This window comes from Carcharodon carcharias, chromosome 6 (assembly GCF_017639515.1).
Source record: "Carcharodon carcharias isolate sCarCar2 chromosome 6, sCarCar2.pri, whole genome shotgun sequence".
Taxonomy (NCBI): domain Eukaryota; kingdom Metazoa; phylum Chordata; class Chondrichthyes; order Lamniformes; family Lamnidae; genus Carcharodon; species Carcharodon carcharias.
This window is the reverse complement of record NC_054472.1, coordinates 11,639-33,163: the sequence shown is the minus strand read 5'-3', so window position 1 is coordinate 33,163 and position 21,525 is coordinate 11,639.

Genomic DNA, 21,525 nt, shown 5'->3' with positions numbered 1-21,525 from the left:
TAGATGTCCCTGTGTCTGGCGAGAGGGGAGGGGGATCGATGGCGGTGTTAGAATGTCCCTGTGTCTGGGGAGAGGGGAGGGGGAGATGGCAGTGTTAAATGTCACTGTGACCTGGGTAGAGGGAGGGGGGAGATGGCGGTGTTAGATGTCCCTGTGTCTCTGGAGATGGGAGTGGGAGATGGTGGTGTTTGAGTTTCATGTGTCTGGGGAGAGGGGAGGGGGAGATGGCGGTGTTAGATGTCCCTGTGTCTGGGGAGGGGGAGGGGGAGATGGCGGTTTCAGATGTCCCTGTGTCTGGGGAGAGGTGCGGGGGACATGGCGGTGTTAGTTGTCCCTGTGTCTGGGGTGAGGGGTGGCGGTGATGGCGGTGTTAGATGTCCCTGTGCCTGGGGAGAGCGGAGATGGCGGTGTTAGATGTCCCTGTGTCTGGGGAGAGGGGAGGGGAGATGGCGGTGTTAGATGTCCCTGTGTCTGGGGAGGGGGATGGGGAGATGGCGGTTTCAGATGTCCCTGTGTCTGGGGAGAGGTGCGGGGGAGATGGCGGTGATAGATGTCCCTGTGTCTGGGGAGAGGGGAGGGGGAGATGGCGGTGTTAGATGTCCCTGTGTCTGGGGAGGGGGTGATCGCGGTGTTATATGTCCCTTTGCCTGGGGAGAGCGGAGGGGGAGATGGCGGTGTTAGATGTCCTGTGTCTGGGAGAGGAGGGGGAGATGGCGGTGTTAGATGTCCCTGTGCAGAGGGGAGGGGGAGATGGCGGTGTTAGATGTCCCTGTGTCTGGGGAGAGGGGAGGGGGAGATGTCGGTGTTAGATGTCCCTGTGCCTGGGGAGAGGGAATTGGATATGGCGGTGTTAGATGTCCCTGTGTCTGGGTTAAAGGGGAGGTGGAGATGGCGGTGTTAGATGTCCCCTGTGTCTGGGAGGGGGGGGGAGATGGCTGAGTAGAAGTCCCTGTGTCTGGGGAGAGGGGAGGGCGAGATGGCGGTGTAAGATGTCCCTGTGTCTGGGGAGAGGGGAGGGGAAGATGGCGGTGTAAGATGTCACGTGTCTGGGAGAGGGGAGGGGAGATGGCGGTGTTAGATGTCCCTGTGTCTGGGGAAGGGGAGATGGCGGTGTTAGATGTCCCTTTGCCATGGGAGGGGGAGATGGCGGTGTTAGATGTCCCTGTGTCTGGGGAGAGAGGAGGGGGAGATGGCGGTGTTAGATGTCCCTGTGCCTGGGGAAAGGGGAGGGGGAGATGGCGGTGTTAGATGTCCCTGTGCCTGGAGGAGGTGGGCAGATGGCGGTGTTAGATGTCCCTGTGCCTGGGGAGGGGAGGGGGAGATGGCGGTGTTAGATGTCCCTGTGCCTGGAGAGGGAGGGGGAGATGGCGCGTGTTAGATGTCCTGTGCCTGTGGAGAGGGGAGGGGGAATGGCGGTGTTAGATGTCCCTGTGTCTGGGGAGAGGGGGAGATGGCGGCTGTTAGATGTCCCTGTGTCCTGGGGAGAGGGGAGGGAGATGGCGGTTGTTAGATGCTCCCTGTGCCTGGGTGAGAGGGAGGGGGTGATGGCGGTGTTAGATTGTCACTGTGTCTGGGGAGAGGGAGGGGAGATGGCGGTGTTAGATGTCCCTGTGCCTGGTGAGAGGGGTAGGGGAGATGGCCGGTGTTATATGTCCCCTGTGTCCTGGGAGAGGGGAGGGGCGCCTGGCGGTGTTAGATGTCCCTGTGTCTGTGAGGGGAGGGGGAGATGGCGGTGTTAAGATGCCTCCCAGTGTTCTGGGTAGAGAGGAGGGGGAGATGGTCGGTGTTAGATAGTCGCCTGTGTCTTTGGAGAGGGGGAGGGGGAGATGACGGTGTTAGATGTCCCTGTGCCAGGCGGCAAGATGGAGGTGGAGATGGCGGCTGTCTAGATGTACCTGTGCCTGGGGATGGGGGAGATGGCGTGTTAGAGGTCCCTGTGTCTGGGGAGAGGGGAGGGGAGATGGCGTGTTAGATGTCCCTGTGACTGGGGAGGGAGAGATGGCGGTGTTAGATGTCCCTGTGCAGGGGAGGGGGAGATGGCGGTGTTAGATGTCCCTGTGCCTGGGGAGGGGGAGATGGCGGTGTTAGATGTCCCTGTGCCTGGGGAGGGGGAGATGGCGGTGTTAGATGTCCCTGTGCCTGGGGAGAGGGGAGGGGGAGATGGCGGTGTTAGATGTCTCTGTGTCTGGGGAGAGGGGAGGGGGAGATGGCGGTGTTAGATGTCCCTGTGTCTGGGGAGTGGGAGATGGCGGTGTTAGATGTCCCTGTGTCTGGGGAGAGGGGAGGGGGAGATGGCGGTGTTAGATGTCCCTGTGCTGGGGAGAGGGGGAGGGGGAGATGGCGGTGTTAGATGTCCCTGTGTCTGGGGAGGCGGGAGGGGGAGATGGCGGTGTTAGATGTCACTGTGTCTGGGAGAGGGGAGGGGGAGATGGCGGTGTTAGATGTCCCTGTGCCTGGGGAGAGGGGGGAGGGGGATGGCGGTGTTAGATGTCCCTTTGCCTGGGAGGGGGAGATGGCGGTGTTAGATGTCCCTGTGTCTGGGGAGAGGGGAAGGGGAGATGGCGGTGTTAGATGTCCCTGTGCCTGGGGAGGGGGAGATGGCGGTGTTAGATGTCCCTGTGCCTGGGGAGAGGGGAGAGGGAGATGGCGGTGTTAGATGTCCCTGTGCCTGGGGGAGAGGGGAGGGGGAGATGGCGGTGTTAGATGTCACTGTGCCTTGGGAGGTGGAGATGGTGGTGTTAGATGTCCCTGTGTCTGGGGAGAGGGGGGGAGATGGCGGTGTTAGATGATCCCTGTGTCTGGGGGAGAGGGGAGGGGTAGATGGCGGTGGTTAGATGTCCCTGTGCCTGGGGGAGAGGGGAGTGGGAGATGGCGGTTGATAGATGTCCCTGTCTCTGGGGAGAGGGAGAGGGGGAGATGGCGGTGTTAGATGTCCCTGTTTCCTGGGGAGGGGGGGAGATGGCGGTGTTAGATGTCCCTGTGTCTGGGAGAGGGGGGAGATGGGCGGTGTTAGATGTCCCTGTCGTCTGGGGAGAAGGGAGCGGGTGATGGCGGTGTTAGATGTCCCTGTTTCTGGGGAGGGGGAGATGGCGGTTTTTGATGTCCCTGTGTCTGGGGAGGGGGAGATGGCGGTGTTAGATGTCCCTGTGCCTGGGGGGAGAGGGGAGGGGAGATGGATGGCGGTGTTAGATGTCCCTGTGCTGGGGGAGGGGAGGGGGAGATGGCGGTGTTAGATGTCCCTGTGCCTGGGGAGAGGGGAGGGGAGATGGCGGTGTTAGATGTCCTGTGTCTGGGGAGGGGGAGATGGCGGTGTTAGATGTCCTGTGTCTGTGGGGAGGGGAGGGGGAGATGGCGGTGTTAGATGTCCCTGTGTCTGGGGAGAGGGGGGGGGGAGATGGCGGTGTTAGATGTCCTGTGTCTGGGGGAAGGGGAGGGGGAGATGGCGGTGTTAGATGTCCCTGTGCCTGGGGGAGGGGAGGGGGAGATGGCGGTGTTAGATTTCCCTGTGCCTGGAGAGGGGGAGATGGCGGTGTTAGATGTCTCTGTGTCTGGGGAGAAGTTGTGGTAGATGGCGGTGTTAGATGTCCTTTTGTGTGGGGGAGGGGGAGATGGCGGTGTTAGATGTCCCTGTCTGGGGAGAGGGGAGGGGGAGATGGCGGTGTTAGATGTCCCTGTGTCTGGGGAGAGGGGAGATGGCGGTGTTAGATGTCCCTGTGCCTGGGGAGGGGGAGATGGCGGTGTTAGATGTCCCTGTGTCTGGGGAGAGGGGAGGGGAGATGGCGGTGTTAGATGTCCTGTGCCTGGGGAGAGGGGAAGGGGAGATGGCGGTGTTAGATGTCCCTGTGCTGGGGGAGGGGGAGGGGGAGATGGCGGTGTTAGATGTCCCTGTGCGTGGGGGAGAGGGGAGGGGTAGATGGCGGTGTTAGATGTCCCTGTGTCTGGGGAGAGGGGAGGGGGAGATGGCGGTTTTAGATGTCCTGTGCTTGGGGAGGGGGAGATGGCGGTGTTAGATGGCACTGTGTCTGGGGAGGGAGGGATGGCGGTGTTAGGTGTCCCTGTGTCTGGGGAGAGGGGAGGGGGAGATGGCGGTGTTAGATGTCCCTGTGCCTGGGGAGAGGGGAGGGGGAGATGGCGGTGTTAGATGTCCCTGTTCCTGGGGAGAGGGGAGGGGGAGATGGCGGTGTTAGATGTCCCTGTGCTCTGTGGAGAGTGGAGGGGAGATAGGCGGTGTTAGATGTCCCTGTGCCTGGGGGAGAGGGGAGGGGAGATGGCGGTGATAGAGGTCCCTGTGTCTGGGGAGACGGGAGGGGGAGATGGCGGTGTTAGATGTCCCTGTCTCTGGGGAGAGGAGAGGGGGAGATGGCGGCGTTTAGATGTCCTGTTTCTGGGGAGGGGGGAGATGGCGGTCTTAGATGTCCCTGTGTCTTGGGGAGGGGGAGATGGCGGTGTTAGATGTCCCTTGTGTCTGGGGAGAGGGGAGGGGGAGATGGCGGTGTTAGATGTCCCTGTGCCTGGGGGAGAGGGGAGGGGGAGATGTCGGTGTTAGATGTCCCTGTGTCTGGGGAGAGGGAAGGGGGAGATGGCGGTGTTAGATGTCCCTGTGCCTGGGGAGAGGGGAGGGGGAGATGGCGGTGTTAGATGTCCCTGTGCCTGGGGAGAGGGGAGATGGCGCTGTTAGATCCCTGTGTCTGGGGAGAGGGGAAGGGGAGATGGCGGTGTTAGATGTCCCTGTGCCTGGGGGAGAGGGGAGGGGGAGATGGCGGTGTTAGATGTCCCTGTGTCTGGGGAGAGGGGAGGGGGAGATGGCGGTGTTAGATGTCCCTGTGTCTGGGAGAAGGGAGGGGGGATGCAGTGTTAGTTGTCCTGTGTCTGGGGAGAGTGGAGGGGGAGATGGCGGTGTTAGATGTCCCTGTGTCTGGGGAGAGGGGAGGGGGAGATGGCGGTGTTAGATGTCCCTGTGCCTGGGGAGGGGGAGATGGCGGTGTTAGATGTCCCTGTGTCTGGGGAGGGGGAGATGGCGGTGTTAGATGTCCCTGTGTCTGGGGAGGGGGGAGGGGGAGATGGCGGTGTTAGATGTCCGTGCCTGGGGAGGGGGAGGGGAGATGGCGGTGTTAGATATGGGGGGGGGGGAGATGGCGGTGTTAGATGCCTGGGGAGAGGGGAGGGGGAGATGGCGGTGTTAGATGTCCCTGTGTCTGGGGAGGGGAGGGGGAGATGGCGGTGTTAGATGTCCCTGTGCTGGGGAGAGGGGAGGGGGAGATGGCGGTGTTAGATGTCCCTGTGTCTGAGGGAGGGGGAGATGGCGGTGTTAGATGTCCCTGTGTCTGGGGAGGGGGAGATTCGGTGTTAGTTGTCTATGGTCTGGGAGAGGGGGGGTGAGATGGCGTTGTTAGATGTCCTGTGTGTGGGGAGAGTGGAGGGGAGATGGCGGTGTTAGATGTCCCTGTGTCTGGGAGGGGGAGGAGATGGCGGTGTTAGATGTCCCTGTGTCTGGGGAGGGGGAGATGGTGGTGTTAGATGTCCTTGTGCCTGGGGAGGGGACGATGACGGTGTTAGATGTCCCTGTGTCTGGGGAGGGGGAGATGGCGGTGTTAGATGTCCCTGTGTCTGGGGAGAGGGGAGGGGGAGATGGCGGTGTTAGATGTCCCTGTGCCTGGGGAGGGGGAGATGGCGGTGTTAGATGTCCCTGTGTCTGGGGAGAGGGGAGGGGGAGATGGCGGTGTTAGATGTCCCTGTGCCTGGGGAGAGGGGAGGGGGAGATGGCGGTGTTAGATGTCCCTGTGCCTGGGGAGGGGGAGATGGCGGTGTTAGATGTCCCTGTGCCTGGGAGAGGGGAGGGGGAGATGGCGGTGTTAGATGTCCCTGTGCCTGGGGAGAGGGGAGGGGGAGATGGCGGTGTTAGATGTCCCTGTGTCTGGGGAGAGGGGAGGGGGAGATGGCGGTGTTAGATGTCCCTGTGTCTGGGGAGAGGGGAGGGGGAGATGGCGGTGTTAGTTGTCCCTGTGTCTGGGGAGAGGGGAGGGGGAGATGGCGGTGTTAGATGTCCCTGTGTCTGGGGAGGGGGAGGGGGAGATGGCGGTGTTCAGATGTCCCTGTGTCTGGGGAGAGGGGAGGGGGAGATGGCGGTGTTAGATGTCCCTGTGTCTGGGGAGAGGGGAGGGTGGAGATGGCGGTGCTAGATGTCACTGTGTCTAGGAGAGGGGAGGGGGAGATGGCGGTGGTTAGATCTCCCTGTGTCATGGGGGGAGAGGGACGGGGTTGATGGCGGTGTTAGATGGTCCCTGTGCCTGCTGGGTAGAGGGGAGGGGGAGATGGCGTGTTAGATGTCCCCTGTACCTGGGGAGAGGGGAGCTGGAGATGGCGTGTGTTAGAGGTCCCTGTGTCTGGGGAGAGGGGAGGGGAGATTGGCGGTGGTTAGATGTCCCCTGTGTCTGGGAGAGGGAGGGGGAGATGGCGGTGGTTAGATGGCCCCTGTGTCTGGGGCCTGTGGGGAGGGTGAGATCGGCGGTGTTAGATTTCCCTGTGTCTGGGGAGAGGGGAGGGGAGACGGCGGTGTTAGTTGTTCCCTGTGCATGGGGAGAGGGGAGGGGGAGATTGCGGGTGTTAGATGTCCCTGTGTCTGGGGGAGAGGGAGGGGGGAGATGGCGGTGTTAGATGTCCCTGTGTCTGGGGGTAGAGGGGAGGCGGAGATGTCGGCGTTAGATGTCCCTGTGCCTGGGGAGAGGGGAGGGGAGATGGCGGTGTTAGATGTCCTGTGTCTGGGAGAGGGGAGGGGGAGATGGCGGTGTTAGATGTCCTGTGTCTGGGGAGAGGGGAGGGGGAGATGGCGGTGTTAGATGTCCCTGTGTCTGGGGAGAGGGGTGAGGGAGATGGCGGTGTTAGATGTCCCTGTGTCTGGGGAGAGGGGACGGAGAGATGGCGGTGTTAGATGTCCCTGTGTCTGGGTAGGGGGAGATGGCGGTGTTAGATGTCCCTGTGCCTGGGGAGAGGGGAGGGGGAGATGGCGGTGTTAGATGTCCCTGTGCCTGGGGAGGGGGAGATGGCGGTGTTAGATGTCCCCTGTGCCTGGGGAGGGGGAGATGGCTGTTAGATGTCGCTGTGCCTGGGGAGTGGGGAGAGGGAGATGGCGGTGTTAAATGTCCCTGTGTCTGGAGAGAGGGGACGGGGAGACGGCGGTGTTAGATGTCACTGTGTCTGGGAGAGGGGAGGGGGAGATGGCGGTGTTAGATGTCCCTGTGTCTGGGGAGAGGGGAGGGGGAGATGGCGGTGTTAGATGTCACTGTGTCTGGGAGAGGTGAGGGGGCGATGGCGGTGTTAGATGTCCCTGTGTCTGGGGAGAGGGGAGGGGGAGATGGCGGTGTTAGATGTCCCTGTGTCTGGGAGAGGGGAGGGGGAGATGGCGGTGTTAGATGTCCCTGTGTGTGGGGAGAGTGGAGGGGAGATGGCGGTGTTAGATGTCCCTGTGTCTGGGGAGGGGAGATGGCGGTGTTAGATGTCCCTGTGTCTGGGGAGAGGGGAGGGGGAGATGGCGGTGTTAGATGTCCCTGTGTCTGAGGAGGGGCAGAGGGAGAGATGGCGGTGTTGGATGTCCCTGTGTCCTGGGGAGAGGTGAGGGGGAGATGGCGGTGTCTAGATGTCCTGTGTCTGGGGAGAGGGAGGGGGAGATGGCGGTGTTAGATGTCCCTGTGTCTGGGGAGAGGGGAGGGAGAGATGGCGGTGTTAGATGTCCCTGTGCCTGGGGAGAGGGGAGGGCGTGATGGCGGTGTTAGATGTCCCTGTGCCTGGGGAGAGGGGGGAGGGATATGGCGGTTTTAGATGTTCCTGTGTCTGGGGAGAGGGGAGGGGGAGATGGCGGTGTTAGATGTCCCTGTGTCTGGGGAGGGGGAGGGAATGATGGCGGTGTTAGATGTCCCTGTGTCTGAGGAGGGGGAGATGGCGGTGTTAGATGTCCCTGTGTCTGGGGAGAGGGGTGTGGGAGATGACGGTGTTAGATCTCGCTGTGTCTGGGGAGAGGGGAGGTGGAGATGGCGGTGATGGATGTCCCTGTGTCTGGGGAGAGGGAGATGGCGGTGTTAGATGTCCCTGTGCCTGGGGGAGGGGGAGATGGCGGTGTTAGATGTCCCTGTGCCTGGGGAGGGGGAAGATGGCGGTGTTAGATGTCCTGTGTTGGGGAGAGGGAGGGGGAGATGGTGGTGTTAGATTTCCCTGTGCCTGGAGAGGGGGAGATGGCGGTGTTAGATGTCCCTGAGTCTCGGGAGAGGGGAGTGGGAGATGGTGGTGTTTGAGTTTCATGTGTCTGGGGAGAGGGGGAGGGGGAGATGGCGGTGGTGTTGATGTCTGTGTCTGGGGAGGGGGAGATGGCGGTGTTAGATGTCCCTGTGTCTGGGGAGAGGGGAGGGAGATGGCGGTGTTAGATGTCCCTGTGCTGGGGAGAGGGAGGGGGAGATGGCGGTGTTAGATGTCCCTGTGTCTGGGGAGAGAGGAGGGGGAGATGGCGGTGTTAGATGTCCCTGTGCCTGGGGAGAGGGGAGGGGGAGATGGCGGTGTTAGATGTCCCTGTGCCTGGGGAGAGGGGAGGGGGAGATGGCGGTGTTAGATGTCCCTGTGCCTGTGGGAGAGGGGAGGGGTAGATGGCGGTGTTAGATGTCCCTGTGTCTGGGGAGAGGGGGGGGGGGGAGATGGCGGTGTTAGATGTCCCTGTGTCTGGGGAGAGGGGAGGGGAGATGGCGGTGTTAGATGTCCCTGTGCTGGAGGAGAGGGGAGATGGCGGTGTTAGATGTCCCTGTGTCTGGGGAGAGGGGAGGGGAGATGGCGGTGTTAGATGTCCCTGTGTCTGGGGAGGGGGAGGGGGAGATGGCGGTGTTAGATGTCCCTGTGTCTGGGGAGAGATGAGGGGGAGATGGCGGTGTTAGATGTCCCTGTGTCTGGGGAGAGGGGAGGGGGAGATGGCGGTGTTAGATGTCCTGTGCCTGAGGAGGGGGGAGATGGCGGTGTTAGATGTCCCTGTGCCTGGGGAGAGAGGGAGGGGGAGATGGCGGTGTTAGATGTCCCTGTGCCTGGGGAGGGGAGGGGGAGATGGCGGTGTTAGATTGTCCCTGTGTCTGGGGAGAGGGGAGGGGGAGATGGCGGTGTTAGATGTCCCTGTGTCTGGGGAGAGGGGAGGGTGAGATGTCGGTGTTAGATGTCCCTGTGCCTGGGGAGAGGGAGGGGAGATGGCGGTGTTAGATGTCCCTGTGACAGGGGAGAGGGGAGGGGGAGATGGCGGTGTTAGATGTCCCTGTAGCTGGGGAGAGGGGAGGGGGAGATTGGCGGTGTTAGATGTCCCTGTGCCTGGGGAGAGGGGAGGGGGAGATGGCGGTGTTAGATGTCCCTGTGTCTGGGGAGAGGGGAGGCGGTGATGGCGGTGTTAGATGTCCCCTGTGCCTGGGGAGGGGAGATGGCTGGTGTTAGATGTCCCTGTGTCTGGGGAGGGGGAGGGGGAGATGGCGGTGTTAGATGTCCCTGTGTCTGGGGAGAGGTGAGGGGGAGATGACGGTGTTAGATGTCCCTGTGTCTGGGGAGAGGGGAGGGCGAGATGGCGGTGTTAGATGTCCCTGTGCCTGGGGAGGGGGAGATGGCGGTGTTAGATGTCCCTGTGTCTGGGAGAGGGAGAGGGGGGGGAGATGGCGGTGTTAGATGTCCCTGTGTCTGGGGAGAGGGGAGGGGGAGATGGCGGTGTTAGATGTCCCTGTGTCTGGGGAGAGGGGAGGGGAGATGGCGGTGTTAGATGTCCCTGTGCCTGGGAGAGGGGAGGGCAGATGGCGGTGTTAGATGTCCCTGTGGCTGGGGAGGGGGAGATGGGGGTGTTAGATGTCCTTGTGCTGGGGAGAGGGGAGGGGGAGATGGCGGTGTTAGATGTCCCTGTGTCTGGGGAAAGAGATGGCGGTGTTAGATGTCCCTGTGTCTGGGGAGAGGGGAGGGGGAGATGGCGGTGTTAGATGTCCCTGTGTCTGGGGAGAGGGGAGGGGGAGATGGCGGTGTTAGATGTCCCTGTGTCTGGGGAGAGGGAGGGGGAGATGGCGGTGTTAGATGTCCCTGTGTCTGGGGAGAGGGGAGGGGGAGATGGCGGTGTTAGATGTCCCTGTGTCTGTGGAGCGGGGAGGGGGTGATGGCGGTGTTAGATGTCCCTGTGTCTGGGGAGAGGGGAGGGTGAGATGGCGGTGTTAGATGTCTCTGTGCCTGGGGAGAGGGGAGAGGTATATGGCGGTGTTAGATGTCCCTGTGTCAGGGGAGGTTGGTGGGGGAGATGGCGGTGTTAGATGTCCCTGTGTCTGGTGGAGAGGGGAGGGGGGGATGGCGCTGTTAGATGTCCTGTGCCTGGGGAGGGGGAGGGGAGATGGCGGTGTTAGATGTCCCTGTGCTGGGGGAGGGGAGATGGCGGTGTTAGATGTCCCTGTGCTGGGGGAGGGAGGGGAGATGGCGGTGTTAAATGTTCCTGTGCCTGGGGAGAGGGGAGGGGAGATGGCGGTGTTAGATGTCCTGTGTCTGGGAGAGGGGAGGGGGAGATGGCGGTGTTAGATGTCCTGTGCTGGGGAGAGGGAGTGGGAAGATGGCGGTGTTAGGGATGTCCCTTGAGCCTGGGAGAGGGGGAGATGGCGTTGATAGATGTCCCTGTGCCTGGGGAGAGGGGAGGGGAGATGGCGGTGTTAGATGTCCCCTGTGCCTGGGGAGAGGGGAGGGGAGATGGCGGTGTTAGATGTCCTGTGCCTGGGGGAGAGGGAGGGGGAGATGGCGGTGTAGATGTCCCTGTGTCTGGGGAGGGGGGGGAGATGGCGGTGATAGATGTCCCTGTGTCTGGGGAGAGGGGAGGGGGAGATGGCGTGTTAGATGTCCCTGTGCCTGAGGAGGGGGAGATGGCGGTGTTAGATGTCCTTGTGTCTGGGGTGAGGGGAGGCGGTGATGGCGGTGTTAGATGTTCCTGTGCCTGAGGAGGGGGAGATGGTGGTGTTCGTTGTCCTGTGTCTGGGGAGAGGGGAGTTGGAGATTGCGGTGTTAGATGTCCCTGTGTCTGGGGAGAGGGGTGTGGGAGATTACGGTTTTAGATGTCCCTGTGTCTGTGGTAAAGGGGAGGCGGGGATGGCGGTTTTAGATGTCCCTGTGTCTGGGGAGAGGGGAGGGGGAGATGGCGGTGTTAGATGTCCCTGTGTCTGGGGAGGGGGAGGGGGAAATGTCGGTTTCAGATGTCCCTGTGTCTGGGGAGAGGGGAGGGAGATATGGCGATGCTTGATGTCCCTGTGCCTTGGGATGGGGAGATGGCAGTGTTAGATGTCCCTGTTCCTGGGGAGAGGGGAGGGGGAGATGGCGGTGTTAGATGTCCCTGTGCCTGGGGAGAGGGGAGGGGGAGATGGCGGTGTTAGATGTCCCAGTGCCTGGGGAGAGGGGAGGGGGAGATGGCGGTGTTAGATGTCACTCTGCCTGTGGAGAGGGGAGAGCGATATGGTGGTGTTACATGTCCCTGTGCCTGGGGAGATGGGAGGGGGAGATGGCGGTGTTAGAAGTCCCTGTGCCTGGGGAGAGGGGAGGTGGAGATGGCGGTGCTTGATGTCCCTGTGCCTTGGGATGGGGAGATGGCAGTGTTAGATGTCCCTGTGCCTGGGGAGAGGGGACGGGGTGATGGCGGTGTTAGATGTCCCTGTGCCTGGGGAGAGGGGAGGGGGAGATGGCGGTGTTAGATGTCCCTGTGCCTGGGGAGAGGGGCGGGGTAGATGTCGTTGTTAGTTGGTCCTGTGTGTGCGGAAAGGGGAGGGGGAGCTGACTCTGTTAGATGTCCCTGTGTCTGGGGAGGGGGAGATGGCGGTGTTAGATGTCCCTTTGACAGGGGAGGGGGAGATGGCGGTGTTAGATTTCCCTGTGCCTGGGGAGAGGGGACAGGGAGATGGCGGTGTTAGATGTCCCTGTGCCTGGGGAGATTGGAGGGGGAGATGGCGGTATTCGATGTCCCTGTGCCTGGGGTGAGGGAAGGGGGAGATGGCTGTGTTAGATGTGCTTGTGCCTGGGGAGGGGGCGATGGCGGTGTTAGATGTCCCTGTGCCTGAGGAGGGGGAGATGGCGGTGTTCGATATCCCTGTGCCTGGGGAGAGGGGAGGGGGAGATGGCGGTGTTAGATGTCCCTGTGTCTGGGGAGAGGGGAGTGGGAGATGGCGGTGTTAGATTTCCCTGTGTCTGGGGAGAGGGGCGGGGGAGATGGCGGTGTTAGATGTCCCTGTGTCTGGGGAGGGGGAGATGGCGGTGTTAGATGTCCCTGTGTCTGCGGAGAGGGGAGGGGGAGATGGCAGTGTTAGATGTCCCTGTGTCTGGGGAGAGGGGAGGGGGAGATGGCGGTGTTAGATGTCCCTGTGTCTGGGGAGAGGGGAGGGGGAGATGGCGGTGTTAGATGTCCCGGTCTCAGGGGAGGGGGGAGGGGGAGATGGCGGTGTTAGATGTCCCTGTGTCTGGGGAGAGGGGAGGGGGAGATGGTGGTGTTAGATGCCCCTGTGCCTGAGTAGAGGGGTAGGGGAGATGGCGTTGTCAGATGTCCGTGTGTCTTGCGAGAACGTTGGGGTAGATGGCGTTGTTAGATGTCCCTGTGTCTGGGGAGGGGGTGATGGCAGTGATAGATGTCCCTGTGTCTGTTGAGAGGGGAGGGGAAGATGGCAGTGATAGATGTCCCTGTGTCTGTGGAGAGGGTTGGGGGAGATGGCAGTGTTAGATAATCCTGTGCCTGGGGGAGTGGGAGGGGGAGATTGCGGTGTTAGATGTCCCTGTGCCTGGAGTGGGGGAGATGGCGGTTTTAGATGTCTCTGAGTCTGGCTAGAACGTTGTGGTAGATGGCGGTGATAGATGTCACTTTTGTGTCGGGGAGGGGGCAATGGCATTGTTAGATGTCCCTGTGTCTGGGGAGAGGGGAGGGGGAGATTGCGGTGTTAGATGTCCCTGTGTCTGGGGAGTGGGAGATTGCGGTGTTAGATGTCCCTGTGCCTGGGGAGGGGGAGATGGTGGTGTTAGATGTCCCTGTGCCTGGGGAGGGGGAGATGGCGGTGTTAGATGTCCCTGTGCCTGGGGAGAGGCGAGGGGGAGATGGCGGTGTTGGATGTCCCTGTGCCTGGGAAGAGGGGAGGGGGAGATGGCGGTGTTAGATGTCAGTGTGTCTGGGGAGAGGGGAGGGGGAGATGGCGGTGTTAGATGTCCCTGTGTCTGTGGAGAGGGGAGGGGGAGATGGCGGTGTTAGATGTCCCTGTGTCTGGGGAGAGGGAGATGGCAGTTTTAGATGTCCCTGTGTCTGGGGAGAGGGGTGTGGTCGATGACGGTGATTGATGTCCCTGTGTCTGTGGTAAAGGGGAGGCGGAGATGGCGGTTTTAGATGTCCCTGTGTCTGGGGAGAGGGGTAGGGGAGATGGCGGTGTTAGATGTCCCTGTGTCTGTGGATGGGGAGGGGGAGATGGCGGTTTCAGATGTCCCTGTGTCTGGGGAGAGGGGAGGGAGAGATGGCGGTGTTAGATGTCCCTGTGTCAGGGGAGAGGGGAGGGGGAGATGGTGGTGTTAGATGTCCCTGTGCCTGGGGAGAGGGGAGGGGGAGATGGCTGTTTTACATGTCCCTGTGCCTGGGGAGAGGGGAGTGGGAGATGACGCTGTTAGATGTCCCTGTGTCTGGGGTAAAGGGGAGGTGGAGATGGCGGTGTGAGATGTCCCTGTGACTGGGGAGGCAGAGATGGCGGTGTTAGATGTCTCTGTGTCTGGGGATAAGGGTGGGGGAGATGGCGGTGTTAGATGTCCCTGTGCCTGGGGAGAATGGAGGGGGCGATGGCGGTGTTAGATGTCCCTGTGTCTGGGGAGAGAGGAGGGGGAGATGGCGGTGTTAGATGTCCCTGTGTCTGGTGGAGAGGGGAGGGGGTGATGGCGGTGTTAGTTGTCCCTGTGTCTGGTGGAGAGGGGAGGGGGCGATGGCGGTGTTAGATGTCTCTGTGTCTTTGGTGAAGGGAAGGGGGTGATGGCGGTGTTAGATCTCCCTGTGCCTGGGGTGAGGGAAGGGGGAGATGGCTGTGTTAGATTTTCTTGTGCCTGGGGAGGGGGCGATGGCGGTGTTAGATGTCCCTGTGTCTGGAGAGAGGGGATTGGGAGATGGCGGTTTTAGCTGTCCCTGTGTCTGGGGAGAGGGGAGGGGGAGATGGCGTTGTTAGATGTCCCTGTGCCTTGGGATGGGGAGATGGCAGTGTTAGATGTCCCTTTGCCTGGGGAGAGGGGAGGTGGAGATGGCGGTGTTAGATGTCACTCTGCCTGTGGAGAGGGGAGAGCGATATGGCGTTGTTACATGTCCCTGTGTCCGGGGATAGGGGAGGGGGAGATGGCGGTTTAGATGTCCCGTTCTCTGGGGAGGGGGGAGGGGGAGATGGCGGTGTTACATGTCCCTGTGTCTGGGGAGATGGGAGGGGGAGATGGCGGTGTTAGATGTCCCTGTGCCTGGGGAGAGGGGAGGGGGAGATGGCGGTGCTTGATGTCCCTGTGCCTTGGGATGGGGAGATGGCAGTGTTAGATGTCCCTGTGCCTGGGGAGAGGGGAGGGGTTGATGGCGGTGTTAGATGTCCCTGTGCCTGGGGAGAGGGGAGGGGGAGATGGCGGTGTTAGATGTCCCAGTGCCTGGGGAGAGGGGAGGGGGAGATGGCGGTGTTAGATGTCACTCTGCCTGTGGAGAGGGGAGAGGGATATGGCGGTGTTAGATGTCCCTGTGTCTGGTGGAGAGGGGAGGGGGAGATGGCGTTGTTAGATATCCCTGTGTCTGGTGGAGAGGGGAGTGGGTGATGGCGGTGTTAGATGTCCCTGTGTCTGGGGGCGGGGGTGATTGCGGTGTTAGTTATCCCTATGGCTAGGGAGAGGGGCGGCGTAGATGTCGTTGTTAGTTGGTCCTGTGTGTGCGGAAAGGGGAGGGGGAGATGACTCTGTTAGATGTCCCTGTGTCTGGGGAGGGGGAGATGGCGGTGTTAGAGGTCCCTTTGCCAGGGGAGGGGGAGATGGCGGTGTTAGATTTCCCTGTGCCTGGGGAGAGGGGACAGGGAGATGGCGGTGTTAGATGTCCCTGTGCCTGGGGAGATTGGAGGGGGAGATGGCGGTGTTCGATGTCCCTGTGCCTGGGGTGAGGGGAGGGGGAGATGGCTGTGTTAGATGTCCTTGTGCCTGGGGAGGGGGCGATGGCGGTGTTAGATGTCCCTGTGCCTGAGGAGGGGGAGATGGCGGTGTTCGATGTCCCTGTTCCTGGGGAGAGGGGAGGGGGAGATGGCTGTGTTAGATGTCCTTGTGCCTGGGGAGGGGGCGATGGCGGTGTTACATGTCCCTGTGTCTGGGGAGAGGGGAGTGGGAGATGGCGGTATTAGATGTCCCTGTGTCTGGGGAGAGGGGAGGGGGCAATGGCGGTGTTAGATGTCCCTGTGTCTGGGAAGGGGGAGATGGCGGTGTTAGATGTCCCTGTGTCTGGGGAGGGGGAGATGGCGGTGTTAGATGTTCTTGTGTCTGGGGAGAGGGGAGGGGGAGATGGCGGTGTTAGATGTCCCTGTGTCTGGGGAGAGGGGAGGGGGAGATGGCGGTGTTAGATGTCCCTGTGTCTGGGGAGAGGGGAGGGGGAGATGGCGGTGTTAGATGTCCCGGTCTCAGGGGAGGGGGGAGGGGGAGATGGCGGTGTTAGATGTCCCTGTGTCTGGGGAGAGGGGAGGGGGAGATGGTGGTGTTAGTTGTCCCTGTGCCTGAGTAGAGGGGTAGGGGTGATGGCGTTGTCAGATGTCCGTGTGTCTTGCGAGAACATTGGGGTAGATGGTGTTTTTAGATGTCCCTGTCTCTGGGGAGGGGGAGATGGCAGTGATAGATGTCCCTGTGTCTGTTGAGAGGGGAGGGGGAGATGGCAGTGATAGATGTCCCTGTGTCTGTGGAGAGGGTTGGGGGAGATGGCAGTGTTAGATAATCCTGTGCCTGGGGGAGTGGGAGGGGGAGATTGCGGTGTTAGATGTCCCTGTGCCTGGAGTGGGGGAGATGGCGGTTTTAGATGTCTCTGAGTCTGGCGAGAATGTTGTGGTAGATGGCCGTGATAGATGTCACTTTTGTGTGGGGGAGGGGGTGATGGCATTGTTAGATGTCCCTGGGTCTGGGGAGAGGGGAGGGGGAGATTGCGGTGTTAGATGTCCCTGTGTCTGGGGAGTGGGAGATTGCGGTGTTAGATGTCCCTGTGCCTGGGGAGGGGGAGATGGCGGTGTTAGATGTCCCTGTGCCTGGGGAGGGGGAGATGGCGGTGTTAGATGTCCCTGTGCCTGGGGAGAGGGGAGGGGGAGATGGCGGTGTTAGATGTCCCTGTGCCTGGGAAGAGGGGAGGGGGAGATGGCGGTGTTAGATGTCCCTCTGTCTGGGGAGAGGGGAGGGGGAGATGGCGGTGTTAGATGTCCCTGTGTCTGGGGAGAGGGGTGTGGGAGATGACGGTGTTAGATGTCCCTGTGTCTGTGGTAAAGGGGAGGCGGAGATGGCGGTTTTAGATGTCCCTGTGTCTGGGGAGAGGGGATGGGGAGATGGCGGTTTTAGATGTCACCGTGCCTGGGGAGGGGGAGATGGCGGTGTTAGATGTCCCTGTGTCTGGGGAGAGGGGAGTTGGAAATGGCGGTGTTAGATGTCCCTGTGTCTGGGGAGAGGGGTGGGGGAGATGGCGGTGTTAGATGTCCTTGTGCCTGGGGAGGGGGCGATGGCGGTGTTAGATGTCCCTGTGTCTGGGGAGAGGGGAGGGGGAGATGGCGGTGTTAGATTTCCCTGTGCCTGGGGAGAGGGGAGGGGGCGATGGCGGTGTTAGATGGCCCTGTGTCTGGGGCGGGTGAGATGGCGGTGTTAGGTGTCCCTGTGTCTGGGGAGAGGGGAGGGGGAGATGGTGGTGTTAGATGTCCCTGTGCCTGGGGAGAGGGGAGGGGGAGATGCCGGCGTTAGATGTCCCTGTGCCTGGGGAGAGGGGAGGGGGAGATGGCGGTGTTAGATGTCCCTGTGCCTGGGGAGAGGGGAGGGAGAGATGGTGGTGTTAGATATCCCTGTGTCTGGGGAGAGGGGAGGGGGAGATGGCGGTGTTAGATGTCCCTGTGTCTGGGGAGAGGGGAGGGGGAGATGGCTGTGTTGGATGTCCCTGTGTCTGGGGAGAGGGGAGGGGAGATGGCGGTGTTAGATGTCCTTGTGTCTGGGGAGGGGGAGATGGCAGTGATAGATGTCCCTGTGCCTGAGTAGAGTGGTAGGGGAGATGGCGTTGTCAGCTGTTCGTGTGTGTGGCGAGAACGTTCAGGTAGATGGCGGTGTTACATGTCTCTGTGTCTGGGCAGGGGGAGATGGCGGTGTTAGATGTCCCTGTGTCTGTGGAGAGGGGAGGGGGAGATGGCAGTTATAGATGTCCCTGTGTCTGTGGAGAGAGTTGGGGGAGATGGCAGTGTTAGATATTCCTGTGCCTGGGGGAGTGGGAGGTGGAGATTGCGGTGTTAGATATCCCTGTGCCTGGAGTGGTGGAGATGGCGGTTTTAGATGTCTCTGAGTCTGGCGAGAACGTTGTGGTAGATGGCGGTGATAGATGTCACTTTTGTGTGGGGGAGGGGGCGATGGCAGTGTTAGATGTCCCTGTGTCTGGGGAGAGGGGAGGGTTAGATTGCGGTGTTAGATGTCCCTGTGTCTGGGGAGAGGGGAGGGGGAGATGTCGGTGTTAGATGTCCCTGTGCCTGGGGAGGGGGAGATGGCGATGTTAGATGTCCCTGTGCCTGGGGAGGGGGAGATGGCGATGTTAGATGTCCCTGTGCCTGGGGAGAGGGGAGGGGGAGATGGCGGTGTTAGATGTCCCTGTGCCTGGGGAGAGGGGAGGGGGTGATGGCGGTGTTAGATGTCCCTGTGTCTGGAGGGATGGGAGGGGGAGATGGCGGTGTTAGATTTCCCTGTGCCTGTGGAGAGGGGAGAGGGAGATGGCGGTGTTAGATGTCCCTGCGTCTGGGGAGAGGGGAGGGGGAGATGGCGGTGTTAGATGTCACTGAGTCTGGGGAGAGGGGAGGGGGAGATGGCGGTGTTAGATGTCCCTGTGTCTTGGGAGAGGGGAGGTGGAGATGGCGGTGTTAGTTGTCCCTGTGCCTGGGGAGAGGGGAGGGGGCGATGGCGGTGTTAGATGTCCCTGTGTCTGGGGAGGGGGAGATGGCGGTGTTAGGTGTCCCTGTGTCTGGGGAGACGGGAGGGGGAGAAGGCGGTTTTAGATGTCCCTGTGTCTGGGGAGAGGGGAGGGGGAGATGGCGGTGTTAGGTGTCTCTGTGCCTGGGGAGAGGGGAGGGGGAGATGGCGGTGTTAGATGTCCCTGTGCCTGGGGAGAGGGGAGGGGGAGATGGCGGCGTTAGATGTCACTGTGCCTGGGTAGGGGGAGATGGCGTTGTTAGATGTCCCTGTGCCTGGGGAGAGGGGAGGGAGAGATGGCTGTGTTAGATGTCACTCTGCCAGTGGAGGGGGAGATGGCGGTGTTTGATGTCCCTGCGTCTGGGGACATTGGAGTGGGAGGTGGCGGTGTTAGATGTCCCTGTGACTGGTGGAGAGGGGGCCGGGAGATGGCGGTGTGTGATGTCCCTGTGCCTGTGGGAGAGGGGAGGGTGAAATGGCGGTGTTGGATGTCCCTGTGCCTGGGGAGAGGGGAGGGGGAGATGATGGTGTTAGATGGTCCTGTGCCTGCGGAGGGGGTAGGTGGAGATGGCAGTGTTAGATGTCCCTGTGCCTGAGTAGAGTGGTAGGGGAGATGGCGTTGTCAGATGTCCGTGTGTGTGGCGAGAACGTTGGGGTAGATGGCGGTGTTAGATGTCCCTGTGTCTGGGGAGGGGGAGATGGCAGTGATAGATGTCCCTGTGTCTGGGGAGAGGGGAGGGGGAGATGGCGTTGTTAGATGTCCCTGTGTCTGGGGAGGGGGAGATGGCAGTGATAGATGTCCCTGTGTCTGTTGAGAGGGGAGGGGGAGATGGCAGTGATAGATGTCCCTGTGTCTGTGAAGATGGTTGGGGGAGATGGCGGTGTTGGAGATCCCTGTGCCTGGGGGAGTGGGAGGGGGAGATTGCTTTCTTAGATGTCCCTGTGCCTGGAGTCGGGGAGATGGCAGTTTTAGATGTCTCTGAGTCTGGCGAGAACGTTGTGGTAGATGGCTGTGATAGATGTCACTTTTGTGTGGGGGAGGGGGCGATGGCATTGTTAGATGTCCCTGTGTCTGGGGAGAGGGGAGGGGAAGATTGCGGTGTTAGATGTCCCTGTGTCTGGGGAGAGGGGAGGGGTAGATTGCGGTGTTAGATGTTCCTGTGTCTGAGGAGTGGGAGATGGCGGTGTTAGATGTCCCTGTGCCTGGGGAGGGGGAGATGGCGGTGTTAGATGTCCCTGTGCCTGGGGAGGGGGAGATGGCTGTTAGATGTCCCTCTGCCTGGGGAGTGGGGAGGGGGAGATGGCGGTATTAGATGTCCCTGTGTCTGGAGAGAGGGGAGGGGGAGATGGTGGTGTTAGATGTCACTGTGTCTGGGGAGAGGGGAGGGGGAGATGGCGGTGTTATATGTCCCTGTGCCTGGGGAGAGGGGAGGGGGAGATGGAGGTGTTAGATGTCCCTGTGTCTGGGGAGAGGGGAGGGGGAGATGGAGGTGTTAGATGTCCCTGTGCCTGGGGAGGGGGAGAGGGAGGTGTTATATGTCCCTGTGCCTGGGGAGAGGGGAGGGGGAGATGGAGGTGTTATATGTCCCTGTGCCTGGGGAGAGGGGAGGGGGAGATGGAGGTGTTAGATGTCCCTGTGTCTGGGGAGAGGGGAGGGGGAGATGGCGGTGTTAGATGTCCCTGTGTCTGGGGAGAGGGGAGGGGGAGATGGCGGTGTTAGATATCCCTGTGCCTGGGGAGAGGGGAGGGTGAAATGGCGGTGTTAGATATCCCTGTTACTGGGGAGGGGGAGATGGCGTTGTTAGATGTCCCTGTGTCTGGGGAGGGGGAGATGGCGGTGTTAGATGTCCCTGTGTCTGGCGAGAGGGGAGGGGTAGATTGCGTTGTTAGATGTTCCTGTGTCTGAGGAGTGGGAGATGGCGGTGTTAGATGTCCCTGTGCCTGGGGAGGGGGAGATGGCTGTTAGATGTCCCTGTGCCTGGGGATAGGGGAGGGGGAGATGGCGGTGTTAGATGTCCCTGTGTCTGGGGAGTGGGGAGGGGGAGATGGCGGTATTAGATGTTCCTGTGTCTGGAGAGAGGGGACGGGGAGATGGCGGTGTTAGATGTCAGTGTGTCTGGGGAGAGGGAAGGGGGAGATGGCGGTATTAGATGTCCCTGTGTCTGGGGAGAGGGGAGGGGGGAGATGGCGTTGTTAGATGTCCCTGTGTCTGGGGAGAGGGGAGGGGGAGATGGTGGTGTTAGATGTCACTGTGTCTGGGGAGAGGGTTTGGGTAGATGGCGGTGTTAGATGTGCCTGTGTCTGGGGAGAGGTGAGGTGGAGATGGCGGTGTTAGATGTCACTGTGTCTGGGGAGAGGGTTTGGGTAGATTGCGTTGTTAGATGTTCCTGTGTCTGAGGAGTGGGAGATGGCGGTGTTAGATGTCCCTGTGCCTGGGGAGGGGGAGATGGCGGTGTTAGATGTCCCTGTGCCTGGGGAGGGGGAGATGGCGGTGTTAGATGTCCCTGTGCCTGGGGAGAGGGGAGGGGGAGATGGCGGTGTTAGATGTCCCTGTGCCTGGGAAGAGGGGAGGGGGAGATGGCGGTGTTAGATGTCCCTGTGTCTGGGGAGAGGGGAGGGGGAGATGGCGGTGTTAGATGTCCCTGTGTCTGGGAAGAGGGAGATGGCGGTGTTAGATGTCCCTGTGTCTGGGGAGAGGGGTGTGGGAGATGACGGTGTTAGATGTCCCTGTGTCTGTGGTAAAGGGGAGGCGGAGATGGCGGTTTTAGATGTCCCTGTGTCTGGGGATGGGGAGGGGGAGATGGCAGGTTCAGATGTCCCTGTGTCTGGGGAGAGAGGAGGGAGAGATGGCGGTGTTAGATGTCCCTGTGTCTGGGGAGAGGGGAGGGGGAGATGGTGGTGTTAGATGTCTCTGTGCCTGGGGAAAGGGGAGGGGGAGATGGCTGTGTTAGATGTCCCTGTGTCTGGGGAGAGGGGAGGGGGAGATGGCGGTGTTAGATGTCCCTGTGTCTGGGGATGGGGAGGGGGAGATGGCAGTTTCAGATGTCCCTGTGTCTGGGGAGAGGGGAGGGAGAGATGGCGGTGTTAGATGTCCCTGTGTCTGGGGTAAAGGGGAGGTGGAGATGCCGGTGTTAGATGTCCCTGTGTCTGGGGAGAAGGGAGGGGGAGATGGCGGTGTTAGATGTCCCTGTGCCTGGGGAGGGTTTGATGCCGGTGTTAGATGTCCCTGTGTCTGGGGAGGGGGAGATGGTGGTGCTAGATGTCCCTGTGCCTGGGGAGAGGGGAGGGGGAGATGGCGGTGCTTGATGTCGCTGTGCCTTGGGAGGGGGAGATGGCAGTGTTAGATGTCCCTGTGCCTGG